This window comes from Gasterosteus aculeatus, chromosome 8 (assembly GCF_964276395.1).
Source record: "Gasterosteus aculeatus chromosome 8, fGasAcu3.hap1.1, whole genome shotgun sequence".
Taxonomy (NCBI): Eukaryota; Metazoa; Chordata; class Actinopteri; order Perciformes; family Gasterosteidae; genus Gasterosteus; species Gasterosteus aculeatus.
This window is the reverse complement of record NC_135695.1, coordinates 1842050-1859597: the sequence shown is the minus strand read 5'-3', so window position 1 is coordinate 1859597 and position 17548 is coordinate 1842050. Positions and strand designations below refer to the sequence as shown.

General features: G+C 46.2%; 1 long non-coding RNA gene across 1 annotated transcript; it reads left to right on the top strand.

The window, feature by feature from the left end:
* The first annotated feature begins 339 nt into the window (after positions 1-339).
* On the top strand, positions 340-1712 carry LOC144411343 (uncharacterized). The gene is made up of 4 exons (XR_013468489.1): positions 340-901; positions 992-1069; positions 1176-1289; positions 1384-1712. It is a non-coding gene; the product is annotated as an uncharacterized LOC144411343 (long non-coding RNA).
* Positions 1713-17548: the final 15836 nt, after the last annotated feature.

Here is a 17548-nt window from a genome sequence, read left to right as displayed (position 1 = left end):
TATGCTCTGCATCTATCGATTGAGTAAGTTACATTCATATATGTTACCCGTTTACATGACATGGCAAAACATTCAACATCAGTGACACAAGGGTACATGTGATGATACATTGTCAACATTGCATGTCTGTCAGACTCAAGAGTGTCTGGTGGAATGGAGAAAGAGGCACCACTGTACAGTTTTCTAGGGAAAGTCGTTCACTGCTTTACATAAAGCATATCAGCTGTTTCAAAGTCCCAACCATTTGTCTTCCTAAAATACTGGTCCTTCCGTATAACAATAACCTCGCATGTGATTGGAGGACCCTTAGACTCCTCGTCCAATCACGTGTGAGGTCATAGGCATGACTGATACAGCAGTACATGCAAGACGAGCATACAAACAGACACGTGTGTTACTATATTCAGAAGAACTGTATCTCCAGTTCCTTTGTTTGGTTTGTGCTGCTTCGTGAATAATGGCGGGACGACGTCTCGCGTTCAACTCCTCTCCGCGGTCACCAACTTTCGGCCAGTCCGCAGACAGACGAGAAGAAGCTGCTGAATGCTCTCAGTGGATCGTCTCGTCAACTCAAACAACAAACTGCCGATATCAACGAGCGGTTCGCTCCACTGGAGCGTTCGGGACTCTGCGGGTTTCTGTCCATGGAGGAGAGGAACTGACTTAAAGAAGAGGAGACGGGCGCACGATCCCAAGATAGCGGTAAGAATACGTTCGATGACTGCAAGCTAAGCTAAAAGTAGCGTAGCCTCAAGCTAAGCTAAGAGTAGCCGAGTAGCCTTACAAGTGAGCAGAAACAGCTTTATTAAAGTGTGTTTTCTTTGCCGTGTCGTTTACAGGAAGCGCTGCGCCGTCTTCACAACTCCGAGACGAACTACAGGCGCTACGAACCGGAGCGAGGGTCAGATTTACAGAATATGCTTTCATTCTGCGGTATAAGGAAATGTATACGTATAGATACCGATCATAACTGTACATTTTGTTTTCACAGACTAATCTCGCCTCATAATGAGGCGGTGACCTCGTATTTGCTCCGGGAAAAGTCCATATTTAGACGACGTCATTGTGTGTAAGTGACACGGTTTACGGTTTCTCCTTCCTTGTTAAATGTTACTGTGACTTGCGTTTGATTTTTTTTTTTGTATTCATATTACACTCATTTAATTGTTTTCCAGCCGCCTGTGAGACGTATTGTGAGACGGGACGCAGGAGCTTCAGGTTCAGCCGGACACTCATTGCGAGCGGAAGCTGCGAAGGATTCAGCGCGGAGTCGAGCGAGAAGAAAGAGGGTCAGAGTTTATTTGCTGACTTGTTTCAGGTGCATTGATCGATGTGTTGTGTCCGTACGCATCGCACAGTACTGATTTATTGTTGTTTTTACAGCTGCTGGAATCGAGACAAAGTGCGCTGGCTGATGACGAGGTGGAACTCTGGAACTCCGCCACCGTGGAGCTCACGTCGGACGGAGGTGACGGCGTTGTTGGCGGGGGTCTCGGATGGATTGTACGGTCGCCACACGCACACGAGCCGCCTGCACAACAGACCTGCCTCGGAAAACACGGCGCCAGTGACGGTCTACAACCCCGAGGAGGCAAACGGACAGTTTACTGAGCTGTAGTTTTTAAACCGCCGTTACCCAAGTGTGGGCAGATCCTCACTTTGTATGTAGTTGTTGTTTGTGTGTTGTTAATAAAGCTCTTTCTTTGCATAAACATGTGGCAAATGTTCATTTTCTCTATAAATTCATTGATGTCCTGGTTGGTATCCTAATAATAGTGTAGTAGCCTGCATAGGATAACCATGAAATGAATATACATCATAATATGAATATATAAATAAAATGAGGCGGGTGACCAATAGCGATAGATCTGCCAACCAATCACGAGTGATTGAAAGTTGTGTTTTCATTCAATCATGAACAAGGAAACTCAAGCCTGGTCAGCCCACGTGTGGTTTTGCTGCCAATCACGAGTGATTTTATTTGTTAGTAAGTTGTGGTTTCATCCAATAAGAAGTAAGGATATTCAAGCCCGCTCCGCTCGGCCACCCGCGGTTTCGCTGCATTCATATGCTAATTCGGGCCATTCGCACCTCCTCCAGCTCTCCACCTACGTCATGGTTCGTTTCCGACAATTTGTGGCACAGACAAACGCGACGTGCGCGGGTTGCAAATTGTCGGAAATTAGGGAGATTTCCGGGCGTTTACGGGGACGAAAATCTCACTTTTCATGCAGTGTATCCTGCTGTAAAGCCCCGTGTTCCTGAGAAAAAGAAATACTGCCTTCATTACTGCCTCCTTCCCTTTTCCACCCCCAAGCACCCCACCTAAGTCCCAGCCCCGCTTAGTCTCCCTGACACTACCATACAACACCACCCTCTCCTTATACCTACCACAGACAAACAGTACATGCTCAACCGTTTCCACCACCTCACATATATCACACAAACCTGTGTCATGTTTTGCCACCACTCTCAGCATGCCATTCAACCCTGTGTGCCCATACCTTAACCTACTCCACACTACCTCTTCCCTCCTGCACCCCATCATTCCCACAACCTCCTTCACTGACCTAATTTATACCCCGGAAGTGCCTCCCTTTACCACCACTGTCTCTCCCACTCCGCAATCCCTGCTTCCCGTATCATGTCAGCCACCTCATTACCCTCCACTCCAGCATGCGCAGGAACCCAGCAGAACCTCACCTCTACTCCCTGTCTCTCCAACCCCAGCAATATCCCTATCAATTCTCCCAATAGGTCTTCCCTGTCAGACCTACCATCCATAACACTGCTTAACACTCCTGCTGAGTCTGAACATATCAGCACCCTACATGGTGTCACATCCTCCACCCATCTCAACCCAATGATCATAGCCACCATCTCTGTGTGGTGGCGGGCGTGGTTTTGGCTCGTCTGCAGCGGGAGAAAGGGGGGAGTGGCTCAGGGAATGGTGCCAGGTGGGAGCAATTGGCATCAGCACAGCTGACGACGAGGGAAGGAGAGACGAGAAAGACGCGGAGACCTCACTGCTCCGTGTGTGTTTGTGAAACCTTCAATAAAGATCGATTGTATTGCAATCAACCCTGCCGTGTCGTGCTGTCTCTGCCCCCCGAGGACCTACATCCTTGACAGTGGAGGATGACGCGCAGTCCTTTTTGGAGGCCTTTGAGGCGATGGCGGAGGCGTGCAGCTGGCCGGCGGAGGAGTGGTCGGTCCGGCTTCTGCCTCTCTTATCCGGGGAGGCGCAGACGGCGGCCATGGGGCTGCCGCCGGCAGCCCGGCGGGACTACGCATCCGTGCGTAAGGCGGTCACCGACAGGCTGGGGCTGCTGCCAGAGGACCACCGCCGGCGGTTTCGGCAGACCAGGTTGGAGCCGGGGGACCGGCCGTTCGCGTACGGACAGCGGCTCAAAGACGCCGCGAACAGATGGCTGCTGCCTGACGGCGTTGGGGGAATGGAGGCCGTAATGGAGAAGGTGGTCCTGGAGCAGTTTGCGGAGGGGCTCCCGGCCCGGACGGCAGCGTGGGTGAAATACCACCGCCCACCGACCCTCAAAGCGGCCATCACCCTCGCAGAGGATCACCTGGCGGTGCACCCCAGCGGTCAGCGGGACGAGGAGGGTACGCCATCCCCGGCCCGACCAGCGCGACAACGAGGGGGGCAGCCGCAGCCGGTGGAACGACCCGTGCCGGCGCCGCGACGGACATCGTTCCTTCCGGCCCGCTACCCGCCGACCGCAGAGCGCTCCGGTGCCCTTCCCGACCCACAGGGGGGTTCTCAAACGCCGGGGCAGGAATGTTGGAGGTGCGGGCAGCCCGGACACCTCCGGAGAGACTGTCCGCTGATGGAGGTGGGGCAGGTGATTCGGGTTGCCGGCGTTCCAACACCCTCCCCCGGTCCGGGAGCGACGTACCGCGTTCCGGTAAGAATCCAGGGGGGTATACGCCAGCCGTTGGTTGATTCGGGCTGCATGCAGTCTATGATTCACCAGAGCCTGGTTCGGCCCGGGGCATTGGTGGAGGCGTCACGGGTGAAAATAACGTGTGTGCATGGGGACGTTCACGAGTATCCCATAGTGTCCGTAGAATTTAGGCATAGAGGGAAAAAGCATAGTGTGAAGGCAGCGGTTAGCTCCCGCCTGACGCACCCCGTGATTTTGGGAACAGATTGGCCAGGGTTTGATAAGCTAATGGGGCTGGCCGCGGGGGTGCGTTCAAGACCGACAGGGTTATGCGGTATGTGCGCGGTGCTCAGCGGTGACGCGAGGTCGTCCGACGCTGCAGACGGGGAGGGCGAGTCGGCGGAGCCTCTCGTAGAGACTCTGCCGGTTCCCGGGTTTCGCTCCATGGAAGATTTTCCACTCGAGCAGTCTCGTGACGATACTCTAAGCTCAGCCTACGACCAAGTGATTAGGATTGATGGTCAGTTGGTGCGCCCTGACGCGGCGCAATCATATCCGCACTTTTCATTGATTAGGGACAGACTGTATAGAGTGAGTCGTGACACTCTGACGGGGCAGGAAAACACCCAGTTGCTGGTGCCGAAAAGCCGTCGGGAAATGATTTTCCAGGCGGCTCATTATAACCCGATGGCGGGGCATATGGGATACGAAAAAACGCTAGACCGGATAATGACCCGATTTTATTGGCCAGGCATCCGGGGGGACGTGCGCCGCCGGTGCGCGTCCTGCCCGGAGTGTCAGTTAGTAAACGCTCCGGCCATCCCGAGGGCGCCGTTGCGTCCTCTGCCGTTGGTGGAGGTTCCGTTCGAGCGGATCGGTATGGACCTCATCGGGCCGTTTCACCGGAGCGCACGCGGATATCGCTTTGTGTTAGTCCTCATGGATTACGCAACGCGATATCCGGAGGCAGTGCCGTTGCGCAATATCTCTGCAAAGAGTGTCGCGCAGGCTCTGTTTCAGGTCATCTCCCGAGTCGGAATCCCTAAAGAGATTCTGACTGACCAGGGCACCTCGTTCATGTCGCGCACACTGAGAGAACTTTACGGGTTACTGGGCATCAAGTCCATTCGTACTAGCGTGTATCACCCGCAGACGGATGGGCTGGTGGAACGCATGAATAAGACTCTGAAGTCCATGATCCGTAAATTTATTAGCGAAGATGAACGTAATTGGGATAACTGGCTTGACCCTCTGTTGTTTGCAGTGCGGGAGGTTCCCCAGGCCTCCACGGGGTTTTCTCCCTTTGAACTTTTGTTTGGCAGGACGCCAAGGAGGGTGCTGGACCTAATTAAGGAAAGCTGGGAGGAAGGTCCGAGCCCTGGCAAGAACGAGATCCAGTACGTCCTGGACCTGCGAGCAAAGCTCCACACACTGGGTAGAATGTCACGAGAGAATTTGCTCCAGGCCCAGGAACGGCAACAACGGCTGTACAACAGAGGAGCCAGGCTGCGGCAATTCACGCCGGGAGAAAAGGTACTTGTGTTACTTCCTTCTTCCAACTCTAAACTCCTGGCTAAGTGGCAAGGGGCCTTTGAGGTCACACGGCAGGTGGGGGATGTCGACTATGAGGTGGTGCGGTCTGACCGGGGCGGAGCGACGCAAATATACCACCTAAACCTCCTGAAAGCCTGGAGGGAGGCGGAGTCTGTTGCCCTGGTGTCCGCGGTACCGGAAAGAGAAGAGCTGGGGCCGGAGGTGCCAAAAGCGGCTGATCCCACCCCGCTCCCGTACGAGGCCCGTCTCTCCGAGGACCAGAGAATGGACATCGCCCAGTTGCAGAAGCAGTTTGCTGACGTGTTCTCCCCCCTGCCAGGCCGGACCGACCTGATAGCTCACCGAATCGAGACGCCCCCGGGGGTGACTGTGAGATCACGTCCCTACAGGATGCCCGAACACAAAAGAAAAGTGGTTCAGGGGGAATTGGCTAGTATGTTGGAGATGGGGGTAATAGAAGAGTCCCACAGCGCCTGGTGTAGCCCCATCGTTCTTGTGCCTAAGAAAGATGGGTCGGTGCGGTTCTGTGTGGACTATCGCAGGGTGAATAATGTGTCACGGTTTGATGCCTACCCGATGCCCCGGGTCGACGAACTCCTGGACCGGCTGGGCTCTGCACGTTTCTTTACGACACTGGATTTAACCAAGGGCTACTGGCAGATTCCTCTGTCTCCAGAGTCCAAGGAAAAAACGGCGTTCTCCACTCCGTATGGGTTATACCAATTTACCACACTTCCCTTTGGCTTGTTCGGTGCCCCGGCCATGTTCCAGCGTCTCATGGATCGGGTGCTGCGTCCCCACGCTGCATATGCTGCCGCCTACTTGGATGATGTCATCATCCACAGCACCACCTGGGATGTGCGGCGGGTGGGCGCGGTGCTGGAGGCCCTGAGACGGGCGGGGCTCACCGCCAACCCGGGGAAGTGTGCAGTTGGACGGAGGGAGGTCCGGTATCTGGGGTACCACTTGGGGGGCGGGCAGGTGCGTCCTCAGGTAGACAAGACGACGGCGATTGCGGCCTGCCCGCGGCCCAAGACAAAAAAAGAGGTGAGGCGGTTCTTGGGGCTGGCGGGGTATTACAGGCGGTTCATTCCCGGCTTTGCGGACCTCACCAGCTCCTTGACCGACCTGACCCGGAGAGGTGCGTCAGATCCGGTCCAGTGGTCGGAGCAGTGCCAGCAGGCGTTTGAGAAGGTGAAACAGAGGGCTGGGGGCCGTTTTGTCCCAGGAGGTGGAGGGGGTCGACCGCCCAGTCTTTTACATCAGCCGGAAGCTGTCCGAGAGGGAGGCCAGGTACAGCACGGTGGAAAAGGAGTGCCTGGCCATCCGGTGGGCGGTGGACTCCCTGCGCTACTACCTCCTGGGACGCTCTTTCACCCTCTGTTCGGACCACGCCCCGCTCCAATGGCTCCACCGCATGAAGGATACCAACGCCCGGATCACCCGGTGGTATCTGGCGCTACAGCCTTTTAACTTCAGAGTGGTCCATAGGCCGGGGGCGCAGATGGTCATGGCAGACTTCCTCTCCCGCCCTCTTGAGGGGGGGGGGGGGGGGGGGGAGTAGGTTAGGCCGGTGGGCTTCCCGGCCGGTGGGGGTATGTGGTGGCGGGCGTGGTTTTGGCTCGTCTGCAGCGGGAGAAAGGGGGGAGTGGCTCAGGGAACGGTGCCAGGTGGGAGCAATTGGCATCAGCTGTGCTGATGCCACTCTAACTTTGTTCATGTCTTCTTAAGAGCAGTGAGAGCGGCGACGAGGGAAGGAGAGACGAGAAAGACGCGGAGACCTCACTGCTCCGTGTGTGTGTGTGAAACCTTCAATAAAGATCGATTGTATTGCAATCAACCCTGCCGTGTTGTGCTGTCTCTGCCCCCCGAGGACCTACATCCTTGACACTCTGCTGTATACACCGTCACATTATCAGTGACTCTTTGACAGATACTCACACTGAACTCAGGAACATGCACTCCTGCACCCACTCTACCACCATTCACTACCTTAGATCCATCAGTATACACCCTTACAAAACCATAAAACCGTTTACAGACATACCTCTCCACACACACACATGTCCCCCTTGCCCCACTCCCTCCTCTCCTCCATCATGCCTACATCCACTCTTGGCATCGGGAACATCCACGGAGGGATGGGCCCCAATGCAGTCGCCGGCCCTATCTCTATCCCCTCCAAGTCATACTCTATCACTTTCTGCCCAATTGTCCACCCATACATCCTCAAACTACTCTTGTCCCTCTCCCAACACTCCCTAGTTGCCACAACCGCCGTTCAGCACACCCCTTCAGCCTGCCCCAATACGCCAGCGCCAACTTATCCCTCCTCAAGCTCAATGGCAATTCCCCTGTATCCACCTGCAACACCACTACCGGAGTGGTCCTGATAGCCCCCACACACAGCCTCAGTGCTCGTGATTGCAGCCTGTCCAATCGCTGTATCACCGTCTTGGCCGCAGCTCCATAAATAAAACACCCATAATCTATCGTGGATCTAACCAATGCCTGATACATACACAACAGTGTCCTCCTACCTGCCCCCCAGTCTACACCTGCCACAGCCCTCATCAGATTCAGCACCTTCCTGCACTTCTGTTCTATAAACTCCATATGTTTCCTCCATGTAAGCCTCTCATCAAACCATAACCCCAAATATTTAAACTCTTAACACCCTTCCCAATTCCTGTCCATACATATGTAACTGAACCCCCCCCCACCCTCCTTCTCGAGTACACCATGAAACACGATTTCGTCACCGACATCCTAAAACCCCATCTCTTGGACCATTCCTCCACCACATCCACCGCTTTTTGCATCTTCCTCATTAGAAACTTCTCATTCTTAGCTCTCTTCCACAAAGCCCCATCATCTGCATATAGTGCCATACCCATACCTCTACCTACATCCCTAAAAACATCGTCTATCATGATTGTAAACAACACAGGGCTAATCACACTCACCCAGTCCTCCACACCTTGTTAAACAACCCTACTATAGCTTCCATTACATTATCAGGTGCCTTCTTCACCATCTCATAGCATACCCTGTCCTCTCCCGGTGCCGAACGCCTGCATCCTACCAGTGCCTTCGTCAGCTCAAACTTAGTGAATTCCGCATCCATCACCTCCTTCGTCCCTAACTTCTTATGAAACACATCTCCCTTTTGTTTTAACATCTCACATCTCCTCCTCTTACTCTCCTCACATAGGTGCTCGCCACTGTGAACCTTCGCAAATACTACCCCCAACGCATTCGCCTTTTCCTTACCTGTCATAGCAATTGCATTTCCTCCTTTACCCAACATTTTTCGGAACATCTTCCACACCCTGCCAATGTCCGTCCCCCTCCCAATGGTAGAGCAGAACTCACGCCATGCTTCCCTTTTAGCGCTCTTTATTGTTCTCCTAGCCTCTGCCCTTTTACATTGATACTCCAACACCTTCGTATCGGTCATGCTTCTCCTCAGTACCCTAAACGCCTTATTCCTCTCACGTACTCTTTTAGAACATTCATCAGTCCACCACGGTACCACCCTCCTACCACCTCCCTTACTGACTGGAATAGCCACCTCTGCTGCTGCCACTAGCATACTTGTCAGTTCCTGAGCACATTCATTCACTGATCCCTCCATCGTCAACTTCCGTCCTTCCCTCTCACAGAAGTACTTGAACTTGATCCAATCAGCCTTCTCAAAACACCACCTCTTGCCATGCCCTCTGCATACACACCAGCCTCAAACCTACAAACAATAGGGTAATGATCACTCCCTACAGTGGAGTCTCTCATCACTCGCCACTAACACCTCCCTGCCATAGACGCAGACACCCACATTAGATCTAAACAGGATTCAGTCCCTTTCCCTATATTTACCTTAGTACCACCCCCTCATTAACACATACGATCGCACAACCCTCCATATATTCCTCCACCACTGCCCCATTACCATCCGTGTGTCCACTTCCCCATATCTCATTATGTGCATTAAAGTCCCCACACCAAATCATCTTTGCACCCCCACCACACCTACCCATTACATCTAGCTGCTCTGCACTTAGAGGCTTACAAGGGATATACAAATTTAACACCGCTATGCCGCCTTTATTCTTGCACACCTCTATCCCGACACACTCTGCATCATTTACCTCCACTACTCTGTATGCCATTCCGTCCTCAACAAACGTAGCACATCCCCCACTGACACCCTCTTCCCTCTTGTCTCTCCCTCCCGACCTCCTTTTAAACCACGGTCTCCTGCAGTTGATTGGCTGTGGGTGAGGGTGATTAGTGGCTGCAGGTAGGAGCGGGCAGTGGAGATTACTGCATGGTGGGAGTGTCAGAACACCTGTAGGAACAGAAAATCAAAACACACACACACACATGTTGGTTTCTTGACTATTAAGGCGTTTGCAGCCCGAGAGAAGGCTTAAAAACGTACAGAACACAAGAATGCATTGGTTAACAGTGTTTTCCTAAAACTAGCACCTCAGGAAAGTACATTTATCCTTTTCATGATGGTATCATGGTTTGTGAATAGTTTTCCAACCTTTTTTGTTCAAACTAAGTTTTGGTGCATTCGTGACTATTAAGGCGTTTGCAGGCCGAGAGAAAGCTTAGAAACGCACAGAACACAAGAATGCATTGGTTAACAGTGTTTTCCTCAAACTAGCAACTCAGGAAAGTGTAGTTATCTGTTCTACGATGGTATCATGGTTTGTGAATAGTTTTCCAACCTTTTTTGTTCAAACTAAGTTTTGGTGCTTTCTTAACTATTAAGGCGTTTGCAGGACTAGAGAAAGCTGAAAACGCACAGAACACAAGAATGCATTGGTTAACAGTGTTCTCCTCAAACTAGCACCTTAGGAAAGTACATTTATCCTTTTCATGATGGTATCATGGTTTGTGAATAGTTTTCCAACCTTTTTTGTTCAAACTAAGTTTTGGTGTTTTCTTGACTATTAAGGCGTTTGCAGGACGAGAGAAAGCTGAAAACGCACAGAACACAAGAATGCGTTGGTTAACAGTGTTTTACTAAATCTAGCACCTCAGGAAAGTACATTTATCTGTTTTATGATGGTATCATGGTTTGTGAATAGTTTTCCAACCTTTTTTGTTCAAACTAAGTTTTGGTGTTTTATTGACTTTTAAGGCGGTTGCAGGCCGAGAGAAGGCTTAAAAACGCACAGAACACAAGAATGCGTTGGTTAACAGTGTTTTCCTCAAACTAGCACCTCAGGAAAGTACATTTATCCTTTTCCTGATGGTATCATGGTTTGTGAATAGTTTTCCAACCTTTTTTGTTCAAACTAAGTTTTTGTGCTTTCTTCACTATTAAGGCGTTTGCAGGCCGAGAGAAGACTTAAAAACGCACAGAACACAAGAATGCTTTGATTAACAGTGTTTTCCTAAATCTAGCACCTCAGGAAAGTGCATTTATTTAATTTATGATGGTATCATGATTTGTGAATAGTTTTCCAACCTTTTTTGTTCAAACTAAGTTTTGGTGCTTTCTTCACTATTAAGGCGTTTGCAGGCCGAGAGAAGGCTTAAAAACGCACAGAACACAAGAATGCGTTGGTTAACAGTGTTTTCCTCAAACTAGCACCTCAGGAAAGTGTAGTTATCTGTTTTATGATGGTATCATGATTTGTGAATAGTTTTCCAACCTTTTTTGTTCAAACTAAGTTTTTGTGCTTTCTTGAGTATTAAGGCGTTTGCAGGCTGAGAGAAGCCTTAAAAACGCACAGAACACAAGAATGCATTGGTTAACAGTGTTCTCCTCAAACTAGCACCTTAGGAAAGTACATTTATCCTTTTCCTGATGGTATCATGGTTTGTGAATAGTTTTCCAACCTTTTTTGTTCAAACTAAGGTTTGGTGTTTTCTTGACTTTTAAGGCGTTTGCAGGCCGAGAGAAAGCTTAAAAACGCACAGAACACAAGAATGCATTGGTTTACAGTGTTTTCCGAAATCTAGCACCTCAGGAAAGTACATTTATCCTTTTCCTGATGGTATCATGGTTTGTGAATAGTTTTCCAACCTTTTTTGTTCAAACTAAGTTTTTGTGCTTTCTTCACTATTAAGGCGTTTGCAGGCCGAGAGAAGACTTAAAAACGCACAGAACACAAGAATGCTTTGATTAACAGTGTTTTCCTAAATCTAGCACCTCAGGAAAGTACATTTATCCTTTTCATGATGGTATCATGGTTTGTGAATAGTTTTCCAACCTTTTTTGTTCAAACTAAGTTTTTGTGCTTTCTTCACTATTACGGCGTTTGCAGGCCGAGATAAGGCTTAAAAACGCACAGAACACAAGAATGCATTGGTTCACAGTGTTTTCCTCAAACTAGCAGCTCAGGAAAGTACATTTATCTTTTTTATGATGGTATCATGATTTGTGAATAGTTTTCCAACCTTTTTTGTTCAAACTAAGTTTTTGTGCTTTCTTCACTATTAAGGCGTTTGCAGGCCGAGAGTAGAATTAAAAACGCACAGAACATAAGAATGCATTGATTAACAGTGTTTTCCTAAATCTAGCACCTCAGGAAAGTACATTTATCCTTTTCCTGATGGTATCATGGTTTGTGAATAGTTTTCCAACCTTTTTTGTTCTAACTAAGTTTTGGTGCATTCGTGACTATTTAGGCGTTTTCAGGCCGAGAGAAAGCTGAAAACGCACAGAACACAAGAATGCATTGGTTAACAGTGTTTTCCTAAATCTAGCACCTCAGGAAAGTACATTTATCTGTTTCATGATGGTATCATGGTTTGTGAATAGTTTTCCAACCTTTTTTGTTCAAACTAAGTTTTGGTGCTTTCTTACCTATTAAGGCGTTTGCAGGACGAGAGAAAGCTGAAAACGCACAGAACACAAGAATGCATTGGTTAACAGTGTTCTCCTCAAACTAGCACCTTAGGAAAGTACATTAATCCTTTTCCTGATGGTATCATGGTTTGTGAATAGTTTTCCAACCTTTTTTGTTCAAACTAAGTTTTTGTGCTTTCTTCACTATTAAGGCGTTTGCAGGCCGAGAGAAAGCTGAAATGCACAGAACACAAGAATGCATTGGTTCACAGTGTTTTCCTCAAACTAGCAGCTCAGGAAAGTACATTTAACTGTTTTATGATGTTATCATGGTTTGTGAATAGTTTTCCAACCTTTTTTGTTCAAACTAAGTTTTTGTGCTTTCTTGAGTATTAAGGCGTTTGCAGGCTGAGAGAAGCCTTAAAAACGCACAGAACACAAGAATGCATTGGTTCACAGTGTTTTCCTCAAACTAGCACCTCAGGAAAGTACATTTAACTGTTTTATGATGTTATCATGGTTTGTCAATAGTTTTCCAACCTTTTTTGTTCAAACTAAGTTTTGGTGCTTTCTTCACTATTAAGGCGTTTGCAGGCCGAGAGAAGGCTTAAAAACGCACAGAACACAAGAATGCGTTGGTTAACAGTGTTTTCCTCAAACTAGCACCTCAGGAAAGTGTAGTTATCTGTTTTATGATGGTATCATGATTCGTGAATAGTTTTCCAACCTTTTTTGTTCAAACTAAGTTTTGGTGTTTTCTTCACTATTAAGGCGTTTGCAGGACGAGAGAAAGCTGAAAACGCACAGAACACAAGAATGCATTGGTTAACAGTGTTTTCCTAAATCTAGCACCTCAGGAAAGTGCATTTATTTAATTTATGATGGTATCATGGTTTGTGAATAGTTTTCCAACCTTTTTTGTTCAAACTAAGTTTTTGTGCTTTCTTCACTATTAAGGCGTTTGCAGGCCGAGATAAGGCTTAAAAACGCACAGAACACAAGAATGCGTTGGTTAACAGTGTTTTCCTCAAACTAGCACCTCAGGAAAATGTAGTTATCTGTTTTATGATGATATCATGGTTTGTGAATAGTTTTCCAACCTTTTTTATTCATACTAAGTTTTGTTGCTTTCTTGACTTTTAAGGCGTTTGCAGGCCGAGAGAAAGCTTAAAAACGCACACAACACAAGAATGCATTGGTTAACAGTGTTCTCCTCAAACTAGCACCTTAGGAAAGTACATTTATCCTTTTCATGATGGTATCATGGTTTGTGAATAGTTTTCCAACCTTTTTTGTTCAAACTAAGTTTTTGTGCTTTCTTCACTATTAAGGCGTTTGCAGGCCGAGAGAAGCCTAAAAAACGCACAGAACACAAGAATGCATTGGTTCACAGTGTTTTCCTCAAACTAGCAGCTCAGGAAAGTACATTTATCTTTTTTATGATGGTATCATGGTCTCTGAATAGTTTTCCAACCTTTTTTGTTCAAACTAAGTTTTTGTGCTTTCTTGAGTATTAAGGCGTTTGCAGGCTGAGAGAAGCCTTAAACACTTACAGAACACAAGAATGCATTGGTTCACAGTGTTTTCCTCAAACTAGCACCTCAGGAAAGTACATTTAACTGTTTTATGATGTTATCATGGTCTGTGAATAGTTTTCCAACCTTTTTTGTTCAAACTAAGTTTTTGTGCTTTCTTGAGTATTAAGGCGTTTGCAGGCTGAGAGAAGCCTAAAAAACGCACAGAACACAAGAATGCATTGGTTCACAGTGTTTTCCTCAAACTAGCAGCTCAGGAAAGTACATTTATTTTTTGTATGATGGTATCATGGTCTCTGAATAGTTTTCCAACCTTTTTTGTTCAAACTAAGTTTTTGTCCTTTCTTGAGTATTAAGGCGTTTGCAGGCTGAGAGAAGCCTTAAACACTTACAGAACACAATAATGCATTGGTTCACAGTGTTTTCCTCAAACTAGCACCTCAGGAAAGTACATTTATCTTTTTTATGATGGTATCATGGTCTGTGAATAGTTTTCCAACCTTTTTTGTTCAAACTAAGTTTTTGTGCTTTCTTCACTATTAAGGCGTTTGCAGGCAGAGAGAAGGCTTAAACACGCACAGAACACAAGAATGCATTGGTTCACAGTGTTTTCCTCAAACTAGCAGCTCAGGAAAGTACATTTATCTTTTTTATGATGTTATCATGGTCTGTGAATAGTTTTCCAACCTTTTTTGTTCAAACTAAGTTTTTGTGCTTTCTTGAGTATTAAGGCGTTTGCAGGCTGAGAGAAGCCTTAAAAACGCACAGAACACAAGAATGCATTGGTTCACAGTGTTTTCCTCAAACTAGCAGCTCAGGAAAGTACATTTATCTTTTTTATGATGGTATCATGGTCTGTGAATAGTTTTCCAACCTTTTTTGTTCAAACTAAGTTTTTGTGCTTTCTTGAGTATTAAGGCGTTTGCAGGCTGAGAGAAGCCTTAAAAACGCACAGACCACAAGAATGCATTGGTTCACAGTGTTTTCCTCAAACTAGCACCTCAAGAAAGTACATTTAACTGTTTTATGATGTTATCATGGTTTGTCAATAGTTTTCCAACCTTTTTTGTTCAAACTAAGTTTTTGTGCTTTCTTGAGTATTAAGGCGTTTGCAGGCTGAGAGAAGCCTAAAAAACGCACAGAACACAAGAATGCATTGGTTCACAGTGTTTTCCTCAAACTAGCAGCTCAGGAAAGTACATTTATCTTTTTTATGATGGTATCATGGTCTGTGAATAGTTTTCCAACCTTTTTTGTTCAAACTAAGTTTTTGTGCTTTCTTCACTATTAAGGCGTTTGCAGGCTGAGAGAAGCCTTAAACACTTACAGAACACAATAATGCATTGGTTCACAGTGTTTTCCTCAAACTAGCACCTCAGGAAAGTACATTTATCTTTTTTATGATGGTATCATGGTCTGTGAATAGTTTTCCAACCTTTTTTGTTCAAACTAAGTTTTTGTGCTTTCTTCACTATTAAGGCGTTTGCAGGCAGAGAGAAGGCTTAAACACGCACAGAACACAAGAATGCATTGGTTCACAGTGTTTTCCTCAAACTAGCAGCTCAGGAAAGTACATTTATCTTTTTTATGATGTTATCATGGTCTGTGAATAGTTTTCCAACCTTTTTTGTTCAAACTAAGTTTTTGTGCTTTCTTGAGTATTAAGGCGTTTGCAGGCTGAGAGAAGCCTTAAAAACGCACAGAACACAAGAATGCATTGGTTCACAGTGTTTTCCTCAAACTAGCAGCTCAGGAAAGTACATTTATCTTTTTTATGATGGTATCATGGTCTGTGAATAGTTTTCCAACCTTTTTTGTTCAAACTAAGTTTTTGTGCTTTCTTGAGTATTAAGGCGTTTGCAGGCTGAGAGAAGCCTTAAAAACGCACAGACCACAAGAATGCATTGGTTCACAGTGTTTTCCTCAAACTAGCACCTCAAGAAAGTACATTTAACTGTTTTATGATGTTATCATGGTTTGTCAATAGTTTTCCAACCTTTTTTGTTCAAACTAAGTTTTTGTGCTTTCTTGAGTATTAAGGCGTTTGCAGGCTGAGAGAAGCCTAAAAAACGCACAGAACACAAGAATGCATTGGTTCACAGTGTTTTCCTCAAACTAGCAGCTCAGGAAAGTACATTTATCTTTTTTATGATGGTATCATGGTCTGTGAATAGTTTTCCAACCTTTTTTGTTCAAACTAAGTTTTTGTGCTTTCTTCACTATTAAGGCGTTTGCAGGCAGAGAGAAGGCTTAAACACGCACAGAACACAAGAATGCATTGGTTCACAGTGTTTTCCTCAAACTAGCAGCTCAGGAAAGTACATTTATCTTTTTTATGATGTTATCATGGTTTGTGAATAGTTTTCCAACCTTTTTTGTTCAAACTAAGTTTTTGTGCTTTTTTTGAGTATTAAGGCGTTTGCAGGCTGAGAGAAGCCTAAAAAACGCACAGAACACAAGAATGCATTGGTTCACAGTGTTTTCCTCAAACTAGCACCTCAGGAAAGTACATTTATCTTTTTTATGATGTTATCATGGTCTCTGAATAGTTTTCCAACCTTTTTTGTTCAAACTAAGTTTTTGTGCTTTCTTGAGTATTAAGGCATTTGCAGGCTGAGAGAAGCCTAAAAAACGCACAGAACACAAGAATGCATTGGTTCACAGTGTTTTCCTCAAACTAGCACCTCAGGAAAGTACATTTATCTTTTTTATGATGGTATCATGGTCTCTGAATAGTTTTCCAACCTTTTTTGTTCAAACTAAGTTTTTGTGCTTTCTTGAGTATTAAGGCATTTGCAGGCTGAGAGAAGCCTTAAACACTTACAGAACACAATAATGCATTGGTTCACAGTGTTTTCCTCAAACTAGCACCTCAGGAAAGTACATTTATCTTTTTTATGATGGTATCATGGTCTGTGAATAGTTTTCCAACCTTTTTTGTTCAAACTAAGTTTTTGTGCTTTCTTCACTATTAAGGCGTTTGCAGGCAGAGAGAAGGCTTAAACACTTACAGAACACAAGAATGCATTGGTTCACAGTGTTTTCCTCAAACTAGCAGCTCAGGAAAGTACATTTATCTTTTTTATGATGGTATCATGGTCTGTGAATAGTTTTCCAACCTTTTTTGTTCAAACTAAGTTTTTGTGCTTTCTTGAGTATTAAGGCATTTGCAGGCTGAGAGAAGCCTTAAACACTTACAGAACACAATAATGCATTGGTTCACAGTGTTTTCCTCAAACTAGCACCTCAGGAAAGTACATTTATCTTTTTTATGATGGTATCATGGTCTGTGAATAGTTTTCCAACCTTTTTTGTTCAAACTAAGTTTTTGTGCTTTCTTCACTATTAAGGCGTTTGCAGGCAGAGAGAAGGCTTAAACACTTACAGAACACAAGAATGCATTGGTTCACAGTGTTTTCCTCAAACTAGCAGCTCAGGAAAGTACATTTATCTTTTTTATGATGGTATCATGGTCTGTGAATAGTTTTCCAACCTTTTTTGTTCAAACTAAGTTTTTGTGCTTTCTTCACTATTAAGGCGTTTGCAGGCAGAGAGAAGGCTTAAACACGCACAGAACACAAGAATGCATTGGTTCACAGTGTTTTCCTCAAACTAGCAGCTCAGGAAAGTACATTTATCTTTTTTATGATGGTATCATGGTCTGTGAATAGTTTTCCAACTTTTTTTGTTCAAACTAAGTTTTTGTGCTTTCTTCACTATTAAGGCGTTTGCAGGCAGAGAGAAGGCTT